The sequence below is a fragment of the Mustela nivalis genome, assembly GCF_964662115.1.
Source record: "Mustela nivalis genome assembly, chromosome: 9".
Lineage (NCBI taxonomy): Eukaryota > Metazoa > Chordata > Mammalia > Carnivora > Mustelidae > Mustela > Mustela nivalis.
In genome coordinates, this window is record NC_139028.1 from 103,896,185 (window position 1) to 103,908,747 (window position 12,563).

The window sequence follows — 12,563 nt, forward strand, 5'->3', positions numbered from 1 at the left end:
GCATTAGAGAGGGCACGGACTGCATGGAGCACTGGGTGTGGTGCAAAAACAATGAATACTGTTATGCGGATAATAAGTAAGTAAATAAATAAATAATAACAAGAAAAAAAAAAGAAAAATGTGTTTGGGGAGTTTTCCAAATTATATGAAATAGTAGTCTAGATAATTTTTTTAAAATTTCTTTTCAGCGTAACAGAATTCATTGTTTTTGCACCACACTCAGTGTTCCATGCAATGTGTGCCCTCCATAATACCCACCAATGGCTCCCCCAACCTCCCACCCCCGGTCCCTTTAAAATCCTCATGCTGTTTTTCAGAGTCCATAGTCTCTCATGGTTCACCTCCCCCTCCAATTTCCCTCAACTCACTTCCCCTCTCCATTTCCCTATGTCCTCCATGTTATTTGTTATGCTTCACAAATAAGTGAAACCATAAGATAATTCACTTTCTCTGCTTGAATTATTTCACTTAGCATAATCCGTTCCAGTCCCATCCATGTTGATGCAAAAGTTGGGTATTCATCCTTTCTGATGGAGGCAGAATACTCCATAGTGTATATGGACCACATCTTCCTTATCCATTTGTCTGTTGAAGGGCACCTTGGTTCTTTCCACAGTTTGGCGACCATGGCCATTGCTGCTATAAATATTGGGGTACAGATGGTCCTTCTTTTCACTACATCTGTATATTTGGGGTAATTACCCAGGAGTGCAATGGCAGGGTCATAGGGAAGTTCTATTTTTAATTTCTTGAGGAATCTCCACACTGTTCTCCAAAGAGGCTGCACCAACTTGCATTCCCACCAACAGTGGAAGAGGGTTCCCCTTTCTCCACATCCTCTCCAACACACGTTGTTTCCTGTCTTCCTAATTTTGGCCATTCTAACTGGTGTAAGGTGGTATCTCAATGTGGTTTTCATTTGAATCTCCCTGAGGGCTAGTGATGATGAACATTTTTTCATGTGTCTGATAGCCATTTGTATATCTTCATTGGAGAAGTGTCTGTTAATATCTTCTGCCCATTTTCTGACATGATTGTCTGTTTTGTGTGTGTTGAGTTTGAGGAGTTCATTATAGATCCTGGATATCAACCTTTTGCCTGTACTGTCATTTGCAAATATCTTCTCCCACTCGGTGGGTTGCCTCTTTGCTTTTTTGACTGTTTCCTTGTCTGTGCAGAAGCTTTTGATCTTGATGAAGTCCCAAAAGTTCATTTTGGATTTTGTTTCCTTTGCCTTTGGGGACATATCTTGAAAGAAGTTGCTGTGGCTGATTTCGAAGAGGTTACTGCCTATATTTTCCTCTAGGATTCTGATGTATTCCTGTCTCACATTGAAGTTTTTTACCCATTTTGAGTTTATTTTTGTGTACGGTGTAAGAGAATGGTCGAGCTACATTCTTCTACATGTAGCTGTCCAGTTTTCCTAGCACCATTTATTGAAGAGACTTCTTTTTCCACTGTATATTTTTTCCTGTTTTGTCAAAGATTATTTGCCCATAGAGTTGAGGGTCCATATCGGGACTCTCTACTCTATTCCACTGGTCGATGTATCTGTTTTTATGCCAGTACCATGCTGTCTTGTTGATCACAGCTTTGTAGTAAAGCTTGAAATCAGGTAACGTGATGCCCCCCGTTTTATTTTTGTTTTTCAAGATTTTCTTAGCAATTTGGAATCTCTTCTGATTCCATACAAATTTTAGGATTATTTGCTCCAGCTCTTTGAAAAATACTGGTGGAATTTTGATCGAAATGGCAATAAAAGTATAAATTGCTCTAGGCAGTATAGACATTTTGACAATGTTTATTCCTGCAATCCTAGAGCATGGAATGGTCTTCCATCTTTTTGTGTCTTCTTCAATTTCTTTCATGAGTGTTCTGTAGTTCTTCGAGTACAGATCCTTTATCTCTTTGGTTAGGTTTATTCCCAGGTATCTTATGGTTCTTGGTCCTATGGTAAATGGAATCGATTCTCTAATTTCCCTCTCTGTATTTTCATTTGTAGTGTATAAGAAAGCCACTGACTTCTGTACATTGACTTTGTGTCCTGCCACATTGCTGAATTGCTGTATGAGTTCTAGTAGTTTGGGGGTGGAGTCTTTTGGTTTTCCATATAAAGAATCATGCCATCTGCGGTGAGAGAGAGTTTGTCTTCTTCATTGCCAATTTGGATAGTTTTTATTTCTCTTTGTTGTCTGATTGTTGTTGCTAGGACTTCTAATACTATGTTGAACAAGAGTGGTGAGAGTGGGCATACTTGTCCACTTGATCCATCCCTGATATCAACAGGAAGGCTGTGAGCTTTTTCCCATTGAGGATGATATTTGCTGTGGGTCTTTCATAGATAGATTGGATGAAGTTCAGGAATGTTCCCTCTATCCCTATACTTTGAAGCATTTTAATCAGGAACGGATGCTGGATTTTGTCAAATGCTTTTTCTGCATCAATTGAGAGAACCATGTGGTTCTTCTCTCTTCTCTTATAGATTTGTTCTATCACATTGATTGATTTGTGAATGTTGAACCATCCTTGAGGACCAGGGATGAATCCCACGTGGTCATGGTGGATAATCCTTTTAGTGTGCTGTTGGATTTTGTTTGCTAGGATGTTGTTGAGAATCTTAGCATCCATATTCATCAGTGATATTGATATGAAATTCTCATTTTTGGTAAGGTCTTTGCCTGGTTTGGGGATCAGGGTAATGCTGGCTTCATAGAAAGAGTCTGGAGGTTTTCCTTCTGCTTCAATTTTTTGAAACAGCTTCAGGAGAATAGGTATTCTTTCTTCTTTAAAAGTTGGTAGAATTCCCCAGGGAATCCATCAGGTCCTGGGCTCTTGTTTTTTGGGAGGTTTTTGTTCACTGCTTCAATCTCGTTACTAGATATCGGTCTATTCAGGTTGTCAATTTCTTCCTGGTTCACTTTGGGGAGTTTGTAGTTTTCCAGGAATGCATCCATTTCATCTAGGTTGCTTAGCTTATTGGCATATACCTCTTGATAATAACTTCTGATGATTGTTTCTACTTCCTTGTTGTTACTTGTGATCTCTCCCTTTTCATTCATAATTTTATAAATTTGGGCTTTCTCTCTTTTCTTTTGGATTAGTGTGGCCAGTGGTTTATCTATCTTATTGATTCTTTCAAGAAACGAGCTTCTAGTTTCATTGATACATTTACTGCATCTCTGGTTTCCATCTCATTGATCTCAGCTCTAATCTTGATGATTTCCCTTCTTATGTGTGGAGTTAGTTTGATTTCTTGTTGATTCTCCAGTTCCTTAAGGTGTAGACACAGTTGCTGTGTTCTGGATTTTTCAATTTTTTTTTTTTTGAGAGAGGCTTGGATGGCTATTTATTTCCCCCTTAGGGTCACCTTTGCTGTATACCATAGGTTTTGGACTGAAGTCTCTTCATTCTCCTTGGTTTCCATGAATTGTTTCAGTTCTTCTTTGATCTCCTGGTTGATCCAAGCATTCTTAAGCAATGTGGTCTTCAGCTTCCATGTGTTTGAGTTCCTTCTGAACTTTTCCTTGTGATTGAGCTCCAGTTTCAAAGCATTGAGATCTGAGAATATGCAGGGAATAATCTCAGTCTTTTGGTATCTGTTGAGTCCTGATTTGTGACCCAGTATGTGGTCTATTCTTGAGAAGGTTCCCTGTGAACTTGAGAAGAATGAGTATTCTGTTTTTTTAGGGTGGAATGTTCTGTATATATTTATGAGGTCCATCTGGTCCAGTGTGTCATTCAATGCTCTTGTTTCTTTATTGATTCTGCTTTGATGATCTATTTCTGAGAGAGGCATGTTTTAGGGTGGAATGTTATTTAGGGTGGAATGTCTATCTATGAGGTTCATCTGGTCCATGGTGTCATTCAATGCTCTTGTTTCTTTGATTCTGCTTTGATGATCTGTCTATTTCTGAGAGAGGCATGTTAAGATCTCCTACTATTAATGTGTTCATGGCAATATGACTCTTTATCTTGATTAATAGTTTTCTTATGTAATTGGCTGCTCCTTACACCGTACACAAAGATAAACTAAAATGGATAAAAGACCTCAATGTGAGAGAGGAATACATCAGAATTCTGGAGGGGAACATAGGCGTAATCTCTTCTATATCAGCCACAGCAACTTCTTTCAAGATATGTATCCAAAGGCAAAGGAAACAAAAGCAAAAATGAACATTTGGGACTTCATCAAAATCAAAAGCTTCTGCACAGCAAAGGAAAGAGTCAAGAAAACAAAGAGGCAACCCACCGAGTGGGAGAAGATATTTGCAAATGGCAGTACAGAAAAAAGGTTGATATCCAGGATCTATAAAGAACTCCTCAAACTCCACACACACAAAACAGACAATCATGTCAAAAAATGGGCAGAAGATATTAACAGACACTTCTCCAATGAAGACATACAAATGGCTATCAGACACATGAAAAAATGTTCATCATTACTAGCCATCAGGGAGCTTCAAATGAAAACCATATTGAGATACCACCTTATACCAGTTAGAATGGCCAAAATTAGCAAGACAGGAAACAACGTGTGTTGGAGAGGATGTGGAGAAAGGGAAACCCTCTTCCTCTGTTGGTGGGAATGCAAGTTGGTGCAGTCACTTTGGAGAACAGTGTGGAGATTCCTTGAGAGACTCCAAGTCTCTGTGGATAGGTCTTTGGTCAGTCTAATGTTTCTACCTTTGTAGGTTACAGACTTCTTGTCCTAAGCTGCTTTGAAGATTTTCTCTTTGTCTTTCAGATTTGCAATTTTCATTATTTTATTTCAGCCTATTGACCTATTTGAATTGATTTTGAAGGGGGTTTTCTGTGTGTCCTGGACTTGGATATCTTTCTCCTTCCCCAAATTAGGGACATTCTCTGCTATAAGTTGCTCTAATATATCTTCTGCCGTTCTTGCTCTTTCCTCTTATACTGGGATCCTAATTATTTTAATATTGTCTCACTTTATGATATCAGTTATTTCTCAAATCCTCCCCGTGTGATCCAGTAGTTGTTTATCTCTATTTTTCTTACCTTATTTATGGTATATCATTTTGTTTTCTATATCACTAATTCCCTCTTCTGCCTCATTTATCATAGTAATTAGAGCCTCCATTTTTTTTTTACTGTATCTAATTAATAGATTTTTGATTAGACTTGGTTAGATTTCAGGTTTTTTATTTCTCCAGAAAAGGATTTTGTTTATCTAAAAAAGGATTCTGTAGTATCTTCCATGAGTTTTTCAAGCCCATCTATCACCTTGATAATTGTCACTCTGAACATTAGTTCCCTAGCCATAGCCAATCCCTTTTTTTTGTTTGTTTATGAGTTTTTCTGTCTTGCCATTTTATCCAGATAAGAATAGATGAATGAGAGAACAAAATACTAAAAGGGTAGCAAGGACCTCAGAAAAATATACACTAATCAAATCAGCTGAGACTCGAAATTGGGGGGAGAAGAAAGGAAGAAAGGAATAAAACAATTAAAAAAAGTTTGTATATTAGAGGGTGAATAGAACAGAGCCATACACTTGATTTTGGGTGCGTTTTGGTCTATTAGAAGAAACTACCTCCTGAAATTTTAAAGAAAGAATATCTTTATCTATCTATATCTATATCTATATCATCTATATCTATATCTATATCAATGGGTAAACACAATGAAGGGATGGAATATGACTGTAAAAATGAAAATTAAGAAATATTCTAAAAAAGGGAATTTATAAGATAAGAATTTGGTTGAAAAAAAGCAAAAAAAAAAAAAAAAGAAGAAAGAATATGATCAGTCTGGAAACTAGAACAAAGCCATGCACTAGATGTAGGGGTATCCCAAAATTTTAAAGAAAAAAAAACTCTATATGTATACAAAAAATAAGTTTAAATACAATGAAGGGATAAAATATGAACATAAAAATGAAAATTAAAGATTTTTGAAAGGGTATTGATAAGGTAAAATGGCTAAAGAACTTTAAAATAGAAAAGAGGAAAAATTAAAAAATAGAATAAGAAAAATAAAATTAAAAAATTTGACTTTGCTGCTATAAACATTGGGGTACAGATGGTCCTTCTTTTCATGACATCTGTATCTTTGGAGTAAATACCCAGGAGTGCAATTGCAGGGTCATGGGGAAGTTCTATTTTTAATTTCTTGAGGAATCTCCACACTGCTCTCCAAAGAGGCTGCACCACGGTTGCCAAACTATGGAAAGAACCAAGATGTCCTTCAACAGACGAATGGATAAGAAAAATGTGGTTCATATACACTATGGAGTATTATGCCTCCATCAGAAAGGATGAATACTCAACTTTTGTAGCAACATGAACGGGACTGGAAGAGATTATGCTGAGTGAAATAAGTGAAGCAGAGAGAGTCAATTATCATATGGTTTCACTTATTTGTGGAGCATAACAAATATCATGGAGTACAAGAGGTGTTAGAGAGGAGAAGGGAGTTGGGGTAAATTGGAAGGGGAGGTGAACCATGAGAGACTATGGACTCTAAAAAACAATCTGAGGGGTTTGAAGTGGCAGGGGGGTGGGAGGTTGGAGTACCAGGTGATGGGTATTATAGAGGGCATGGATTGCATGGAACACTGGGTGTGGTGAAAAAATAATAAATACTGTTATGCTGAAAATAAATAAATTAATTTAAAAAATTTGACTTTGAAAGACTAAAAGATCATGGGAAAGAAGCCATAAATTCTATGTTTTTGCTTTCCTCTAGCTCTGGAATTCTGCAGTTCTCATTGATCAAGGAACTTGGTCTTGGATGGATGTTCTTGCTGATCTTCTGGGGAGGGGCCTGTTGCAGTGATTCTCAAATGTCTTTGCCCAAGGCAGAATTGCACTACCCTTGTCAAGGGCCAGGCTAAGCAATCTGCTCAATTTTACTCTCAGTAGCTTTTGTTCACTGAAAGCTTTCTTTACAGCTTTGGAGGATGGGAATGAAAATGGCAGCCTCCCAATCTCCTGCCCCATAAGATCTGGGAGATCAGAGCCCTACTTCTCAATGCATTGTCAGAGAAAAGCAGTCAGCCCCTCCCCTGACCCTGGTCTCCAGTTGCACTCTGAGCTCACCCAGCCTGTGACTGAGCTTTTCTATCTCTGGTACAGGACCCTGTTTGGTCTGAGTCTCCAAACTCAGATTCCTGAGTGCACTCCTGAACCACTCCTTCCAGAGGTAAAAGGAGGGGGTCTCTCTGGATCTGCCACTTGTGAGGTTCCTCCTCCAAGAGCAGTAGCCCAACTCCCTCAGATCACGCTTTAAGGTAACCCCAAGCTGAGTTCCCAGTCCTTGGTTCCATCTCTGCAGCCGGCTTCCCTGCTCTGATACCTGGGAGCTCTGCCACACTCAGACACCCCTGGTCCTTTTGTGACGCCATAGGTTCTGGGACCACACTGTCCCTGTGAGGGCTCCACTACTTGCTTAGCCAGGGAGCGACATCCCTCAGTGGAGCAGATATCTAAAAGTTCTGATTTTGTGCTCCACTGCTCTCACTTGCTTGGAGCTGGCCCCTCTTCCCACGGTCTTTCTTCCCATATGTTGCATGGGATTCACTTCTCCGCACATCCTACTTTCCAGAAAGTGGTTGATTTTCTTTTCCTAGATTTGTGCTCTTATCTTATCTCTCCTAATGAGTTTGAAAACTATCTAGCTGAACTCCTGGAACCTGATGATATTTAGGTCTCCTACTCCTCTGTCATCTTGCTCCTCTGCTAATTCTATTTTATGTGTAAGGAACTTGATGCTCACTATGAGCATCAGTTGCTCAAGGTCAGAGAAGCTAATCTTTGGTAGACCCTGGATATAAATACAAATGCATGAATTCAAAGTCTGAGCTCTAACAATTATGCTGTGGTAGCAGTTAGACACTGATTCTGGAAATGATTGGCCCTGGAAATGATTCAGACCCTGGGGGATTATGTAGAGTCTCTGGTTCTCCCAGCAGTGGCAGGCAGCACACATTCCTCAGACAGATCCCAGGTGCCCTAGTGACCATAAGGGGAGCCACAGAGAAAGGAGGACATTTTTTATCTTCCTTTCCTACCTTGGCTCCAATCTGAGAGATCTGCCTAAATGTTATCTTAGAAGACATGTTTCTTGAAATTTCCTGATGCCTGCAGAGTGGAAGGAAGACCAAGTAGATGTTCAGACTGAGGAGCAGGAACATCCTCTACATGAATGGGGTGTGGTGGTTTCCTAGAGAAATAATAAATCAAACACATAGCCATGGGAGAAATACCCAGTTCTTCTATTTACGAGATTCTATGTATGTAATTTTCACTTACTGGAACCTGAAAATGAGCCCTATATAAATGGACATTATTGGGAAGAATACTGGAGGATTGCTTATTAGTTCATCTGATGAGTGTATTATACATAGAACATAATTAGAAAATATTTTCTGAAATGAATTGAGAAAAATTTTTGCATTTTCTACTATTGTGATACTGTTGGCATTTATTGAATCCTGGCTAAGCTTTGGGAGCTTGGCTATGTTACTTACCTTCCATATGCATCAGTTTCCGTTTCTGAAAAATAGAGATAACATTATCTCATAGAGTTGTTACAAGAATGAAATTAGTCACTGAGTGGCACATCAGCCTGTAGGTGAATAATTTTTGGGAAGGATGAAACTTGATATGTTGACATGCCAGGGGATAAAGCAAAGAAGGAAGCGTGGGGGAAGGACAGAGAGAGAGATTGATTAGAGATATAGGGAGAGCAGTCAGTGGAGGCAAATTAGGCGTGGCAGTCACTGTCACCCACAGAGTGGCTATTTCCCAGCTTCCTTCCTTCTTTATTTCTTTACTTTTTTACTGTTTAAGTTATTTACTTATTTATTTATTTATTATTTAATTCAATTTTTAAGTGTAACAGAATTCATTATTTAAGCACCACACTCAGTGCTCCATGCAATATGTATCCTCCATAATACCCACCACAAGTCTCCCCCAACCTCACACCCCTCGCCCCTTCCTAAAACTCAGATTGTTTTTCAGAGTCCATAGTCCTTCATGGTTCTCTCAATTTCCCTCAACTCCCTTCTCCTTTGCATCTCTCCATGTCCTCGGTGTTATTTCTTATACTCCACAAATAAATGAAACCATATGATACTTGACTCTCTCTGCTTGACTTATTTCACTCAGCATAATCTCTTCCAGTCCCATCCATGTTCATACAAAAGTTGGTTATTCATCCTTTCTGATGGAAAATTAATACTCCATAGTGTTTATGGACCACATCTTCCTTATCCAGTCATCCGTTGAAGGGCATCTTGGTTCTTTCTATAGTTTGGCGACCGTGGCCATTGCTACTATAAATATTGGGGTACAGATGGCCCTTCTTTTCATTACATCTGTATCTTTGGGGTAAATACCCAGGAGTGCAATTGCAGGGTCATAAGAAAGTTCTATCTTTAAGTTCTTAAGGCATCTCCACACTGTTCTCCAAAGTGGCTGCATCAACTTGCATTCCCACCAACAGTGGAAGAGGGTTCCCCTTTCTCCACATCCTCTCCAACACACGTTGTTTCCTGTCTTGCTAATTTTGGCCATTCTAACTGGTGTAATGTGGTATCTCAATGTGGTTTTCATTTGAATCTCCCTGATGGCTAGTGATGATGAACATTTTTTCATGTGTCTGATAGCCATTTGTATGTCTTCATTGGAGAAGTGTATGTTCATATCTTCTTATTATGATTGTCTGTTTTGTGTGTGTTGAGTTTGAGGAGTTAATTATAGATCCTGGATATCAACCTTTTGTCTGTACTGTCATTTGCAAGTATCTTCTCCCATTCGGTGGGTTGTGTCTTTGTTTTGTTGACTGTTTCCTTTGCTGTGCAGAAGCTTTTGATCTTGATGAAGTCCCAAATGTTCATTTTTGCTTTTGTTTCCTTTGCCTTTGCAGACATATCTTGAAAGAAATTGCTGTGGATGATATAGAAGAGATTACTGCCTATGTTCTCCTCTAGGATTCTGATGGATTCCTGTCTCACGTTGAGGTCTTTTATCCATTTCGAGTTTATCTTTGTGTACAGTGTAAGAGATGGTTGAGTTTCATTCTTCTACATGTAGCTGTCCAATTTTCCCAGCACCATTTATTACAGAGACTGTCCTTTTCCCACCAGCTTCCTTTTTTCTAAGGAAACTCCATTTCTTCCAGTATTGGGGAAAGTGTGGTCCATCCCCAAGCCATAGTTGTGACCCTGGATTAGTCTAAAACAATTATGGTAATGCCCTCCTCTTTTCAATGTTCAATTTAAGGGCAGGCATGTGACAACATTTTGGCCAAGGAGAGAAGAGAAAAACTATGGGATTTCTTCTGGTTGATGCTTCTCTGTTCCTAAAAAGAGAATCAGGAGAATAATTTCTCTTTCCTAGTAATGCCTTCCATAAGGGACGCCAGAATGGCTACCAGGAGATGCATCAGTGGGCTTTTGAACTGAAAAGTTGCCTCAAACATGCAAAGAGTGTACAGTTTACAAAGTGATTGCTAGGTTGTTATTGGAATTTATTCAAACTTCTTTTATTTTTACTGAAGGATATAACATTATTTTGAGATGTGAAATACCCATAAGTCCCAGGATATATCAGATAATCATTCTAGTAGGGAGGAAAATGAACAGAAAATTTATTTTCTTAATTAGAAATATAAGCACATGATTTGTGAAAGAGGGAACCCATTGCACACATGAACAAGTGACTGCCTTGCCTTTGAGCCCTACATTAGATCCTCCTGTGGAGTGACTTACCCTCTAGCTGAATGGGTCCCTCCCTATGATCAATTTATGGTCGGTGCCTATTTGGTGTATAGATGGTGTCTTCAGTGTGGCGATCCATCTCTCAGTCTGAAAAGTGGCTGAGTGGAAGCTGATTATTGAAAAGGAAACTATAAATCCACTCAGTGTGTTAAGAACGGTGTTCTTTAGGTACCAGAAGATCCGGGTTATAACTATAGTGATATAGTATGACTTTTCTTAGGTTTTGGCAATAGTCAATGGACTGGCAATGAAGCCTGATACAGGGGACGTGGATAACTGGAGGATGTGGGAAACCCCGGGTTATATCAAATGAGGGGTCTGAATGAAAATTAAATTGATAGCAAGAAGTAATTGTTGTTATAAAGGGAGCATCCAATCAATAATAGTGTAACTGTTATTTGGTTTAACATTATCATTTATAATTGGTAGGATTAATTTGATTTCAACAAAATCTATAATACTTAAATTGATGATCAAATATATTAGGAAGTGGAATTGACATCTTCCATGATGTTCATTCAATGAAATCTGATTGGTTAGAGGAGGAACTAGGATTAGTTAATTGTTACAGTAAATCTACCAATTGATACTTTTCATACAATCTTAATTTCTCTATTCAAGGGAGATTACATTGTTCTCCAACTTGTGCTTGTTTGTGATTAAGTTTGTGGTGGAATATTCAGTTAGCTGAAATGCTTCTTTAAACAATACCAATTCTTTATTTGATGATACAAGATATTCACACTTTGCACTTGGTCTGTTATTTTACCTGTTCTATACATCATGCAAAACTTGCAGGAGAAGGAATGATTATGAGTGATTTAGTCTTGACCAAGAGTCAGAGAGTGGAGTGTGTAGGAAAGGGTTATTTTACTACTCAATAGGAAAGTCTTAACTCTGGTCATGCAGGGTTGTGACCACTGCATAAGACAGGACCAGGGGAATTTTTGATGTATTTTTAAAGTCCCAAACTCCCCTGATGATGCCAAGATATTTTTTTTTAATAAAAGTACGTCTTTATCCATTTTGAGTTTATCTTTTTGTATGGTGTGAGAGAATGGTCGAGTTTCATTCTTCTACATATAGCTGCCCAGTTTTCCCAGCACCATTTATTGAAGAGACAGGGAGGTCCAAATTAAAACTACATTGAGATATCACCTTACAACAGTTAGAATGGCCAAAATTAGCAAGACAGGAAACAACATGTGTTGGAGGGGATGTGAAGAAAGGGGAACCCTCTTCCACTGTTGGTGGGAATGCAAGTTGGTGCAGTCTCTTTGGAAAACAGTGTGGAGATTCCTCAAGAAATTAAAAATAGAACTTCCCTATAGCCCTGCCATTGCACTCCTGGGTAATTACCCCAAATATACAGATGTAGTGAAAAGAAGGGCTATCTGTACCCCAATGTTTATAGCAGCAATGGCCATGGTCGCCAAACTATAGAAAGAACCAAGATGCCCTTCAACGAATGAATGGATGAGGAAAATGTGGTCCATATACACTATGGAGTATTATGCCTCCATCAGAAAGGATGAATACCCAACTTTTGTAGCAACATGGATGGGACTGGAAGAGATTATGCTGAGTGAAATTAGTGAAGCAGATAGAGTCAATTATCATATGGTTTCACTTATTTGTGGAGCATAACAAATATCATGGAGGACATGGGGAGATAGAGAGAAGGGATTTGGGCGAAATTGGAAGGGGAGGTGAACCATGAGAGACTATGGACTCTGAAAAACAATCTGAGGGTTTTGAAGGGGTGGAGGGTGGGACGTCAGAGTACCAGGTGGTGGGTCTTATGGTGGGCACGGAT